This window comes from Stegostoma tigrinum, chromosome 1 (assembly GCF_030684315.1).
Source record: "Stegostoma tigrinum isolate sSteTig4 chromosome 1, sSteTig4.hap1, whole genome shotgun sequence".
Classification (NCBI taxonomy): domain Eukaryota; kingdom Metazoa; phylum Chordata; class Chondrichthyes; order Orectolobiformes; family Stegostomatidae; genus Stegostoma; species Stegostoma tigrinum.
Genome location: NC_081354.1, coordinates 189620962 through 189634743, shown reverse-complemented (window position 1 = coordinate 189634743; position 13782 = coordinate 189620962). Strand labels below are relative to the sequence as shown.

General features: G+C 44.1%; 1 protein-coding gene across 3 annotated transcripts in view; it reads right to left on the bottom strand.

The window, feature by feature from the left end:
• Positions 1-13782, bottom strand: part of LOC125456120 (telomerase reverse transcriptase-like) — a 68118-nt gene that overhangs the window by 4619 nt on the left and 49717 nt on the right. The gene's annotated exons all lie outside the window — the stretch shown is intronic.

Here is a 13782-nt window from a genome sequence, read left to right as displayed (position 1 = left end):
TAAAAGAAAAGAACTGTGGATGCTGTCGATCTGTAGCACTGCGCCATCAGCTGAACCTTATCGATAGATGCACTTGAACATTCAGATTGGCAAAGGTAGCCTGGATAAGGAGCTAAGATAACACTTGCACGAAAGTGGGACAGAAAGTGTGAATAGGGTATTAAGTTGGATGATAGCCATTATCATTCAGGAATGGTTGATGGCCTAGTGGTATTATCACTGGACTGTTAATCCAGAGACTCAGGATTTTGAATTAAATTTAAAACAAAAAAAATCTGGAATTAAGAGTCCGTTAATGATGACTTTGAATTCATTGTCAATTGTTGAGAAAAAACCATGTGGTTCACTAATGTCCTTTAGGGAAGGAAACTGCCATCCTTACTTGGTCGGGCCTAAATGTGACTCCAGATGCACAGCAATGTGTTTGACTCGTACTTGCTCAGAGGGCAATAAATGCTGGCCTGGCCAGCGATGCCCTCATCCCACGAATGATTTTTTTAAAGAAGGTTCTGAATGACTGAGCAGGCTTGAGGAGCCTATTTCTGCACCTGTTTTCTATGTTTCTGTGAAATTAACCAGATTAAAAGATAAAGTCAACTAGTTGTCTAATGTAACAAAGTGTGAAGCTGGATGAACACAGCAGGCCAAGCAGCATCTCAGGAGCACAAAAGCTGATGTTTCAGGCCTAGAATGTTCATCAGAGAGGTGCTCCTGAGATGCTGCTTGGCCTGCTGTGTTCATCCAGCTTCACACTTTGTTATCTTGGAATCTCCAGCATCTGCAGTTCCCGTTATCATTGTTGTCTAATGTGATAGGATTGATATAATTACCTCAGAATCAAGGCTTGCTGAGGTAGCATGTGACATATATAATTGAAATTTACACTCTTTTTGAAAGGGAAAAGGAGTATTTTAAACTTAAATAAGGACCACAATGTCGACATAAGAGGGGAACTTGCTGAAATGAACTGGCATACTGAGCTAGGAAATAGATCATTTCATTAACTGCAGGTAGTAAAGGGAACATTTCATAATACTCAGAATAGGTATAATTCTACTATAAAGCATCATTCTCAAGGAAGGAGCCACCATTTATTAATATCTAAACAACTTAGAAAAAAAATCAAACTTAAGGAAAAAGCACATAACGGCACAGAAGTGAGTGGCAGGTCTGATGCCTGATCTGACTAACTTATTTGAGTTTTTTGAGGAAGTCTCAATCAGAGTAGTAGAGAAGAGTGAGCAGATGTGTTTTATTTGGACTTCCAGAAGACATTTGACAAGGTACCTCACAAAAGGTCATAAGAGCAAAGGGTGTTGAGGGTAGTATATTGGGGTGGCACGGTGGCTCAATGGTTAGCACTGCAGCCTCACAGCGCCAGGGGCCTGGGTTTGATTCCAGCCTCGGGTAACTGTCTGTGTGGAGTTTGCACATTCTCCCTGTGTCTGCGTGGGTTTCCTCCGGGTGCTCCGGTTTCCTCTCTTAGTCCAAAGATGTGCAGGCTAGGTGGATTGGCCGTGTTAAACTGCCCGTAGTGTTCAGGTGTGTGTGGGTTATAGGGGGATGGGTCTGGGTGGGATGTTGCAAGGGGCGGTGTGGACTTGTTGGGCCAAAAGGCCTGTTTCCACACTGTAGGGAATCTAATCTAATCTATTGGCATGGATAGCGATTGGCTAATATGCAGGAAACAACAAGTGGCATTAAAAGACCTGCTGATGTTTTACGCTAGTTTTAGGATTTCCAGTTGGCAAGCATGAGAGCTGCCTCCTTTTTACCATGGATGTGTCCTTTACACTAACCTTATGTGTCCATCTCCCACCAGGATGGTCTCGGGGCTCTTTGCTTCTTCCTGGAGCAAAGGCCTGAACCATCCCCACCCACCACCACCGTCCGCTTAACCGAGCTTGACATCCAACTCCACACTTTGTTAACTCGGATTCTCTAGCATCTGCAGTTCCCATTATCTCTCCCTCACCCTCAACAACTTCTCTTTCAACTCCTGTCATCTTCTTCACGTTAGAAGGATGGCCATGGATACCGACACAGGCCCTAGTTATGCCCACCTCTTCATACAGTATGCGGCCCGCACTGTAACTCTTTGCCTGATATATCAATGATATCATCGGTCCCGTTTCCATCTATCACCCGAAATAGGAGATGTTCGTTGATTTTGCTTCTGGTTTCTATCCTGCCATCACTTTCACCTGGTCTATCTCTGACTCCTCCCTTCCCTTCCTTGACATCTCTGTTTCCATTCCTGGGGATAGACTGGCTACTAATATCCACTATAAACCCACTGACTCACACAGCTACTTGGACAATACATTCTTGCACCCTGCTTCGTGTAAAGATTCCATTCCATTTTCTCAGTTTCTCTGTCTCTGTCACATTTGTTTCAATGAGGACTACTTTAACAAGGGAGCCTCCGAAATGTCCACCTTCTTCCTCAACCAAGGATTCCCCTGCTGCATTGTCAACAGGGCACTCAAGTGCGGTTAAAATTGTGTCAGTGATAATGGGAACTGCAGATGCTAGAGAATCCAAGATAATAAAATGTGAGGCTGGATGAACACAGCAGGCCCAGCAGCATCTCAGGAGCACAAAAGCTGATGTTTCAGGCCTAGACCCTTCATCAGAGAGGGGGATGGGGTGAAGGTTCTGGAATAAATAGGGAGAGAGGGGGAGGCGGACCGAAGATGGAGAGATTACAAGAGAGTTGCAGTGGGAGAGAGAGAGAGAGCGTCTGACTCATCTCCCGCCCTTCCACCCTCACCCACTTTCTTCTCTCCTGCAACTGTGATAGGGTTTCCCTTGTCCTTATTTACCATCCCACCAGCATCTACATTCAGAAGATCATCAGCCACCATTTCTCCAACCTCCAGCGAGATGTTACCACCAGACACATATTCTCCTCCCCTCCCTTGCCTACCTTCCACAGGGACTGTTCCCTTCGAGACACCCTGGTCCACTCTTTCTTCATTCCCAACATAACCCACAGCCCCATGGTACTTCCCTTGCAACCTGTAGCTGTAACACCTGCCCATTTACCTCTTCCCTCCAAGGGCCAAACATTCCTTCCAGATGAAACAGCACTTCACCTGCATTTCCCACAACCTAGTCTACTGTAAGACTTCAGTAAGAACAGAGAAGATGGTAAAAGAGGGGGAGGTGTCGCATTGTTGGTCAAGGACAGCATTACAGTTGCAGAAAGGATGTTTGGGGACTCATCAACTGAGGTAGTATGGACTGAGGGAAGTAACAGGAAAGGAGAGGTCACCCTGTTGGGAGTTTTCGAAAGGCCTCCGAATAGTCCCAGATATGGAGAGGAAAGGACAGCAAAGATGATTCTCAATAGGAGTGAGAGACACAGGGTAGTTGTCATGGGGGACTTCAACTTTCCAAATATTGACTGGGAGCACTATAGTTCGAGTACTATAGATGGGTCAGTTTTTGTCCAGTGTGTGCAGGAGGCTTCCTGACACAGTATGTAGACAGGCCAACAACGAGCAAAGCCACATTAGATTTGGTACTGGGTAATGAGCCTGGCCAGGTGTTAGATTTGGAAGTAGGTGAGCACTTTGGTGATAGCGATCACAATTCTGTTATGTTTACTTTAGTGATGGAAAGGGATAGGTGTATACCACTGGGCAAGAGTTACAGCTGGGGGAAAGGCAATTACGATGAGATTAGGCAACATTCAGGGAGCATAGGATGGGGAAGGAAACTGCAGGGGATGGGCACATTAGAAATGTGGAGCTTATTCAAGGAAAAGCTCCTGTGTATCCTAGATAAGTATGTACCTGTCAGGCAGGGAGGAAGCTGTAGAGCGCGGGAGCCATGGTTTACGAAGGAGGTGGAATCTCTGGTCAAGAGGAAGAAGAAGGCTGATGTTAGGATGAGATGTGAAGGCTCAATTAGGGCGCTTGAGGGTTACAAGGTAGCCAGGAAAGACCTAAAGAGAGAGCTCAGAAGAGCCAGGAGGAGACATGAGAAGTTGTTGGCGGATAGGATCAGGGTAAACCCGAAGGCTTTCTATAGGTATTTAAGGAATAAAAAAATGACGAGAGTAAGATTAGGGCCAATCAAGGATAGTAGTGGTAAGCTGTGTGTGGAGTCAGAGGAGATAGGGGAAGCACTAGATGAATATTTTTCGACAGTATTCACTCTAGAAAACAACAATTTTGTCGAGGAGAATACTGAGATACAGGCTGCTAGACTAGGTGGGATTGAGGTTCACAAGGAAGAGGTATTAGAAATCCTACAGAGTGTGAAAATAGATAAGTCCCCTGGGCCAGATGGGATTTATCCTGGGATCCTCTGGGAAGTCAGGGAGGAGATTGCCGAGCCTTTGGCATTGATCTTTAACTCGTCATTGTCTACAGGAATAGTGCCAGAAGACTGGAGGATAGCAAATGTGGTTCCCCTGTTCAAGAAGAGGAGTAGAGACAACCCTGGTAATTATAGACCAGTGAGCCTTACTTCAGTTGTTGGTAAAGTGTTGGAAAAGGTTATAAGAGATAGGATTTATAATCATCTAGAAAATAATAATTTGATTAGGGATAGTCAGCACGGTTTTGTGAAGGGTACGTTGTGCCTCACAAACCCTACTGAGTTCTTTGAGAAGGTGACCAAACAGGTGGATGAGAGTAAACCGGTTGATGTGGTGTACATGGATTTCAGCAAGACTTTCGATAAGGTTCCCCACAGTAGGCTATTGTACAAAATGCAGAGGAATGGGATTGTGGGAGATATAGCTGTTTGGATCAGAAATTGGCTTGCTGGAAGAAGACAGAGGGTGGTGGTTGATGGGAAATGTTCATCCTGGAGTCCAGTTACTAGCGGTGTACCGCAAGGGTCGGTGTTGGGTCCACTGCTGTTCGTCATTTTTATAAACGACCTGGATGAGGACGTAGAAGGATGTGTTAGTAAATTTGCAGACGACACTAAGGTCGGTGGATGTTGTAGGTTACAGAGAGACATAGATAAGCTGCAGAGCTGGGTTGAGAGATGGCAAATGGAGTTTAATGTGGACAATTGTGAGGTGATGCACTTTGGTAGGAGTAACCGGAATGCAAAGTACTGGGCTAATGTTAAGATTCTTGGTAGTGTAGATGAGCAGAGAGATCTCAGTGTCCATGTACACAGATCCTTGAAAGTTGCCGCCCAGGTTGACAGGGTTATTTAGAAGGCATACAGTGTTTTAGCTTTTATTAATAGAGGGATCGAGTTCCGGAACCAAGAGGTTATGCTGCAGCTTTACAAAACTGTCATGCGGCCGCACTTGGAGTATTGCATACAGTTCTGGTCACCGCATTATAAGAAGGATGTGGAAGCTTTGGAAAGGGTGCAGAGGAGATTTACTAGGATGTTGCCTGGTATGGAGGGAAGGTCTTATGAGGAAAGTCTGAGGGACTTGAGGCTGTTTTTGTTAGAGAGAAGTAGGTTGAGATGTGACTTAATTGAGACATATAAAATAATCAGAGGGTTAGATAGGGTGGATAGGGAGATCATTTTTCCTGGGATGGTGATGGTGAGCATGAGGGGGCATAGCTTTAAATTGAGGGGTGAAAGATATAGGACAGATGTCAGAGGTAGTTTCTTTACTCAGAGAGTAGTAAGGGAATGGAACACTTTGCCTGCAACGGTAGTAGATATGCCAACTTTCAGTATATCTAAGTCGTCATTGGACAAGCATATGGACGTACATGGAATAGCATAGGTTAGATGGGCTTCAGATTGGTATGGTAGGTCGGCACAACATCGAGCCGAAGGGCCTGTACTGTGCTGTAATGTTCTGTGTTCTATGTTCTATGTATTTGCTGCTCACAATGTGGTCTCCTCTACATTGGGGAAATGAAACACAGACTGGCTTACCACTTTGTAGAATATCCGTGTTCTGCCCAGAAAACAGACCCTGAGCCTCCAATTGCCTGCCACATTAACACACCACCTTGTTCCCTGGCCAACAGCTTTGACTCAGGCTTGCTGTAGTGTTCCAGTGAAGCTCAGCGCAAGTTGGAAAAACGACACCTCATTTTCGCTTGGGGACCCTGCAGCCCTCCAGACTCAATACCAAGTTCACTAATTTTAAGATAATAAAATGTGAGGCTGGATGAACACAGCAGGCCCAGCAGCATCTCAGGAGCACAAAAGCTGACGTTTTGGGCCTAGACCTCTCTGATGAAGGGTCTAGGCCCGAAACGTCAGCTTTTGTGCTCCTGAGATGCTGCCGGGCCTGCTGTGTTCATCCAGCCTCACATTTTATTATCTTGGATTCTCCAGCATCTGCAGTTCCCATTATCACTAATTTTAAGGCCTGAACTCTCCCATCTCCTGCCCCCCCTATCCTAATCACCAGGCTTTGTTATCATATCGCCTGCCATTACACACTACCCATTATTAGCCACTATTACCAGATAGTTATTAAGTTTTTCTGTCTGGCCAGCTGTTCTTATCTCTCTTTGGGCCCCACCCCCACCCAATCCTCTGCATATAAACCGACATTTTCCTAGCTACCATCGGGTCTGAGGAAGGGTCACCGGACCCGAAATGTTAACTCTGATTTTTCTTGACAGATGCTGCCAGACCTGCTGAACTTTCCCAGCAACTTATATTTTTGTAATTGGTTTTAAGGGTTCTTTTACAGGTTGATGACCTGTGACCAGTGTTGTTCCACAGGGATCAGTGATGGAACTGCAACTGTTTACAACATATGTTAATGACTTGGAGGAAGGAAGTGAATACTACAGCCAAATTTGCAGACAACACAAAAATAGTTGGAAAGGCAGATTGTGAGAGGGATATAAGCAGTTTACAGAGAGATATTGATAGGTTACACAAGTGGCCAAAATGTTGACAAATGGAGTAGAATTTGGGAAAGTGTAAAGCTCTTGTGCTTGTTTTGGATATGAAAAGAACAGTAATATCTAAATGGAGAAAATTATGTTAAATAGAGAAAAACTGTAGCACAAAGGGACGAGGAGACATTGATGCAAGAAACAGAAAGCTAGCACGGAAGGCAGTAGTAATCTGGAAGTCTGATGGAAGGTAGGCCCTAATTTCAAGGTGGTTGGAGTAAAAAGCGGGCAAGTCTTACTGATGAGATCATACCTGGAGTATTATTAATAGTTTTGCTCCACTTATTTCTTTGAAAGCAGGTCAGACAAGATTCGCTGACATGATCCCTGATATGGAGGGATTTTCTTCTGAGCAAAGGCTAAACAGGCTGGGACTCTACACATTGGAGTTTAAAACAATGAGAGTTGATCTCATTAAAACATATAGAATTCTTAACGGACAGAAATACAGAGAGGATGTTTCTCCTCATGGGAGAATACCGCACCAGAGGCATCATCTCAGAATTAAGTGGTGCCAATTTAACATTGTGATGGGGAGAAATTTCTTCTGAGCATTGGGAGTTTTTGGCACTCTCCGCCACACAGAGCTATGAGGAGGGGGTGGGGGGTGGAGCCCTTGAGGATATTTTAGCTGAGATAGATATAGATTCTTAATCAGTCGCGGAATCAAGAGTTATAGGAAAATTATGTGGAAGCGAGGGGTGTCAAATCAACCATGATCCTATTGAATGATGGAGCAGGCTCAAGAGGCTGAATGCTGTATTCCTGTTCCTATTTCTAATGGTCTTATGATTAGTCAGAAGATAAAAAAGATTATTAAGAAAGCAGGAGGTATGAATAATTGTTATTTTTCGTAATGAATCCATTATGGGTTCTGCTGGGGCCTCAGTTGGTAACCATTAATATCAATTGCTTAGGTGAACGAAGTGAAGGCACGCTAGCTAAACATTGAAACATGGAAAATAGGTGTAGAAGGAGGCCGTTTGCCCCTTCGAACTTGCACCACCATTCAACTTGATCATGGCTGATTATACACTCTCAGTATCCCATTCCCGCCCTCTCCCCATACCTCTTGTTCCCTTTAGCCACAAGGGCCACATCCAGTTCTCTCTTGAATATATCTAATGTACTGGCCCCAACAGCTTCCTGTGGAAGAGAATTCCACAGGTTCACAATTCTCTGAAGTAAGAAGTTCTTTCTCATCTCAGTCCTGAATAGCTTTACCCCTTATTCTTAGACTGTGACCCTTGTTCTGGATTTCCTCAACATCAGGAGCGTTCTTCCCACGTCTAACCTGTCCAGTCCCATCAGGATTTTATATGTTTCTATGAGATTCCTCTCAGTCTTCTAAATTCCAGCAAATACAAGCCCAGCCGATCCAGGCTTTCCTCATATATCAGTCCTGCCATTCCAGGAATCAGTCTGGTGAACCTTTGCTGGACTATGCCTATAGAAAATCTGATCTTCCTCAGACTAGGGGAACAATACTCAAGGTGTGGCCTCAACAAGGCCCTATATAAATGAAGCAACAGATCCTTCCTCCGATACTCAAATCATCTCACTATGAAGCAGAGCATGCCATTAATTTTCCTCACTGCCTGCTGCAACTGCGTGCCAATCTTAAGGGATGGTTGCACTATGACACCCAGGTCTCGTTGAACTTGACCTATTCCTAAACTGCCACGATTCAGGTAATAATCTGCCTTCCTGTTTTTGCAATTAAAGTGGATAACCTCACATTTATCCACATTATTACTGCATTTGCCCATTCAGCCAGCCTGTCCAAGTCAGCCAGCAACTTCTTAGCATCCTCTTCACTGCACACACTATCACTCAGCTTAGTGTCACCTGCAAATTTGGACATGTTGCTTTCAATTTCTTCATCCAAATCATTAATATATGTTATGAGCAGCTGAGGTCCCAGAACTGAATCCAGCGGCACCCTACTTGTCACTGCCTGCCACTCTAAAAAGGACCCGTTTATGCCAACTGCATCCTGTCTGCCAGCATGTTTGCTATCCATGTTAATACATTACCTGCAATGCCATGAGCTTTAATTTTCCTTACTAATCTCTTATGTGGAACCTTGTCAAAAGCCTTTTGAAAGTCTGGCTACACAACATCTACTGATTCACCCTTGCCTACTTTACTGATCACATCCTCAAAAAATTCAAGAAGATTTGTCAAGCATGAATTCCCTTTTGTGAATCCATGCTGAATAGGACTGATTACAAATGCTTAATTATTACATCCTTAATAGAACATAGAACAGTTCAGCACAGTACAGGCCCTTCAGTCCACGATGGTGTGCCAACATTTTTTATAAAAGCCAAAAGAACTGCAGATGCTGTAAATCAGGAAACAGAAACAAACACAAAGTTGCTGGAGAAGCTCAGCAGGTCTGGCAGCATCTGTGAAGGGAAAAACAGAGCTAACATTTCGGGTCCGATGACCTTACCTCAGAACAGACCCAAAACATTAAGAGATAATGGGAACCGCAGATGCTGGAGAATTCCAAGATAATAAAATGTGAGGCTGGATGAACTACCACCGCCGGCAGCGCATTCCACGCACCCACCACTCTCTGTATAGAGAACCTACCTCTGACATCTCCCCATACCTTTCTCCATTCACCTTAAAATTATGCCCCCTTTTAATTGTCATTTTCGTCCGAGGAAAAAGATTTCTGGCTATCCATTCTATCTATGCCTCTCATCATCTTTTACACCTCTATCAAGTCACCTGTCTTTGCTCCAATGAAAAAAAATCCTAGCTTCCTCAACTTATCCTCATGAGGCTTGCCCTCCAGTCCAAGCAGCATCCTGTTAAATCTCCTCTGCACCCTGTCTAAAGCTTCCACATTCTTCCTACAACGAGGCGATCAGAACTGAACACAATACTCCAAGAGATAATGGGAACTGCAGATGCTGGAGAATCCAAGATAACAAAGTGTGGGGCTGGATGAACACAGCAGGCCAAGCAGCATCTTAGGAGCACAAAAGCTGACGTTTTGGGGCTGGGCCCTAAACGTCAGCTTTTGTGCTCCTAAGATGCTGCTTGGTCTGCTGTTTTCATCCAGCCCCAAACTTTGTTACAATACTCCAAGTATGGTATAACCAGGGCTTTATGGAGATGTAGCATAATCTCACAGCTCTTAAACTCAATTCCCCTGCCATGAAAGCCAACACACCACATGCCTTCCTAACAACCCTATCAACTTCGGTAGCAATTTTGAGGGATCTATGAACATGGACGCCAAGATCTCTCTGTTCTTCCACACTGCCAAGAATCCTGCCAATAACCCTGTATTCTGCATTCAAATTCACCCTTCCAAAATGAATCACTACACACTTTTCTGGATTGAATTCTATCTGCCACTTCTTTGCCCAGCTCTGTGTCCTGTCAATGTCCCGTTGCAACCTACAACAGCCCTCCACACTATCCACAACTCCACCAACCTTTGTGACTCGGCAAATTTACTAACCCACCCTTCCACTTCCTCAGCCAAGTCATTTATAAAGATCACAAGAAGCAGAAGTCCCAGAACAGATCCTTGTGGAACACCAATGGTCACCGAGCTCCAGGCTGAATATTTTCCATCTACTGCCATCCTCTGTCTTCTATTGGACAGCCAATTCTGTATCCAGACAACCAAATTTCCCTGTATCTCATGCGTCCTTATTTTCTGAATGAGCCTACCATGGGGAACCTTATCAAATGCCTTGCTAAAATCCATATACACTACATCCATTGCTGTGCCTTCATTCGTGTACTTTGTCACATCCTCAAAGAATTCATTGAGGCTTGTGAGGCATGGCCTGCCCCTCACAAAGCCATGCTGACCATTTCTAATCAAACTGTGCTTTTCCAAATAATCCTAAACACCATATCTCAGAATCCTCTCCAACAATGTGCCCACCACAGAATTAAGGCTGACTGGTCTGTAATTCCCAGGATTATCCCTATTCACTTTCTTGAACAATGGAATGACATCTGCCACCCTCCAATCATAAGACCATAAGACATAGGAGTGGAAGTAAGGCCATTCGGCCCATCAAGTCCACTCCGCCATTTAAATCATGGCTGATGGGCATTTCACCTCCACTTCCCTGCACTCTCCCCGTAGCCCTTGATTCCTTGTGGGATCAAGAATTTATCAATCTCTACCTTGAAGACATCTAACGTCCCGGCCTCCACTGCGCTCCGTGGTAATGAATTCCTCAAGCCCACCACTCTCTGGCTGAAAAATGTCTCATTTCAGTTTTAAATTTACCCCCTCTAATTCTAAGGCTATGCCCACTGGTCTTAGTTTCCCCGCCTAACGGAAACAACTTTGCAGCATCCACCCTTTCTCAGCCATACATTATCTTGTCTGGTACTACTCTTGTGGTGGACAGTGAGGACGCAAAGATCATCGCGAAAGGCATAGCAATCTCTTCCCATATCAACCTTGGGTATATCCCATCTGTCCCAGGGGACTTACTTATCCTGATATTTTTCAAAATTTCTAGTGCATCCTCCTTCCTGACACAAACCTGTTAATGATTGAGTCCAGCATTTTTCCCACCACGGACGTTAGGCTGACTGACCTATAATTTCCCATTTTCTCTCTCCTTCCTCTTTTAAGGAGACAAGGAGGTTGCAGATAGATATAGATAGGCTGAATGAGTGGGCAAAGTATCTGGCAGTTGGAGAATAATATACGAAAATGTGAAATTGGTAACTTTGGCAGAAGGAATAAAAAAAGCAGAGGTTAATGAATTGACACATGGCAGCATAATTAGATTAGATTACCTACAGTGTGGAAACAGGCCCTTCAGCCCAACAAGTCCACACTGCCCCTTGGACCATCCCACCCAGGTCCATCCCCCTATAGCCCACACACTCCTGAACACTACAGGCAATTCAGCATGGCCGATCCACCTAGCCTGCACATCTTTGGACTGTGGGAGGAAGCCCACACAGACACGGGGACAATGTGCAAACTCCACACAGACAGTCACCCAAGGCTGGAATTGAACCCGGGTCCCTGGTGCTGTGAGGCTGCAGTGCTAACCACTGAGCCACCATGGTGCAGACAGATTTAGATGTTCAAGTCACGCGTTACAAAATGCCACAGAAAGTCATCAGGAAGACTAATTGAATTCTAGCCCTTATTTACAAGATGAATTGAACATAAAGGTAAGGATATTATGTTTTAGTTATATAGTGCATTGGTGAGACTACATTGGTTCATCGTCATTGAGTCATACAGGCCTACAGAGCAGAAAAGGCCTGCTCCTACATCTTGTGACCATATGGGCCAAAGGCAAATATATGGAGTTAGGGCATAGATCAGCCATAATCTAATTGAATGGTGGAACAGGCTTGAGGGGCTGTATGGATGACTGTGTTCCATTATTCTTTATTATGACAGTTTCTGCCTCGATATCGTTATAGGCAGTGAGTTCAAGATTCCTACCACCTGGGTGAATATGTTTTCCCTCGCATCCCTTCTGAACCTCCTGCCTCTTATCTTACATCTGTGTGCCCGGTCATTGATTCCTCCATCAAGGAGAAGGATTTATTACAATTTACCCAGGATAAACACTCAGTTGGGATTATTTGCAGGACTATGGGGATAGTGTATGGGAGTGGAAATTTGATTGCTCCTTCAATGACCTAGCATGGATGTGGTAAATGTTCTCTACCAATCTCTAATTCTTAAGGTCCTATCACTTAATTGTTTCTAATTAGGTCTGTTTTAATTTTTTACAATAACAGCTACTGAAGGAAACAATTACAGTTTAACATCCAGATGTGCACCAGGTAAGATGTTTCACCAATTCACTATTTGTTTTTTTGCAATGCTTCTACAAATGTAACTTCAAAGACAGCAGGGAAGTTTGCATTTGCAATCAGTTATGACGGATATAAGATGAAGAATTAGATTTGTTCAAATCTACCACTTAATGTCATGGAAAATTGTTTTAGCAATAAAATATATGAATGAAGAGTGGGGGTGGCTTGGTGGCTCAGTGGAAGGCACTGCTGCCTCACAGTGCCAGGGCCACAGGTTTGATTCCAGTTTTGGGTGACTGTGTGCAGTTTGCACATTCTCCCCATGTCTGTGTGGGTTTCCTCTGAGTGCTCTGATTGCCTTCAACAGTCCAAAGTTATGCAGTCGAAGAGGACTGGCCATCCAAAATTGCTCTGTAGTTTCCTGTTGAGGCTAGTTGGATAAGCCATGGTAAATGTGGGGATAGGATGATGGTCTGGGTGGGATGCTCTTCAGAGCAAGTGCAGACTTGCTGGCCCGAATGGCCTCTTTTTGTACTTTCGGGATTCAATGAATAGGCTATCTATATCCCCAAGCATGCTCTTCCATTCAAGAAAATTATGTTTTATCTGATTGACCCCTAAACACCACACACTCCAATAACCTTTGACTCCCTTAGCAAAAATTATCTAACTCAGCCTTGAATAAATTATTTATTCTCAGGGTGTGGTTAGTCTGTAAAATTCTCTTTGCATCTCTATCTAGTAGGGTACATTTTATTTTTAAATTGAGTCCTCTCAAAATTTATATATTTCAACAAAATGTTGAAATTATTGTCGTGGTTGATTTTAACTTCACCCAGTATTGACTGGGACTCCCTTAGTGCTGGGGATTTGGATGGGGAGCAATATGATGTGTCCAGAAGAGTTTTTGAAACAGAATTTGGATAGTTCAACGAGGGAGGGGGCCATACTAGAAAATGAGCCCGCCAGGGTGATCAACATTTCATTCGGGAAGCATTTTGAAAGTAATGAACATAATTCTGTAGGTTTTCAGATATTCATGGATAAGGACAAGAGTGGACCTCGGATGAAGGCCAACTATAACCAAATTAGGCAAGAATTAGAGAATGTGGTTTGGGATCTGCTGATTGAGGTTAAGTCCACA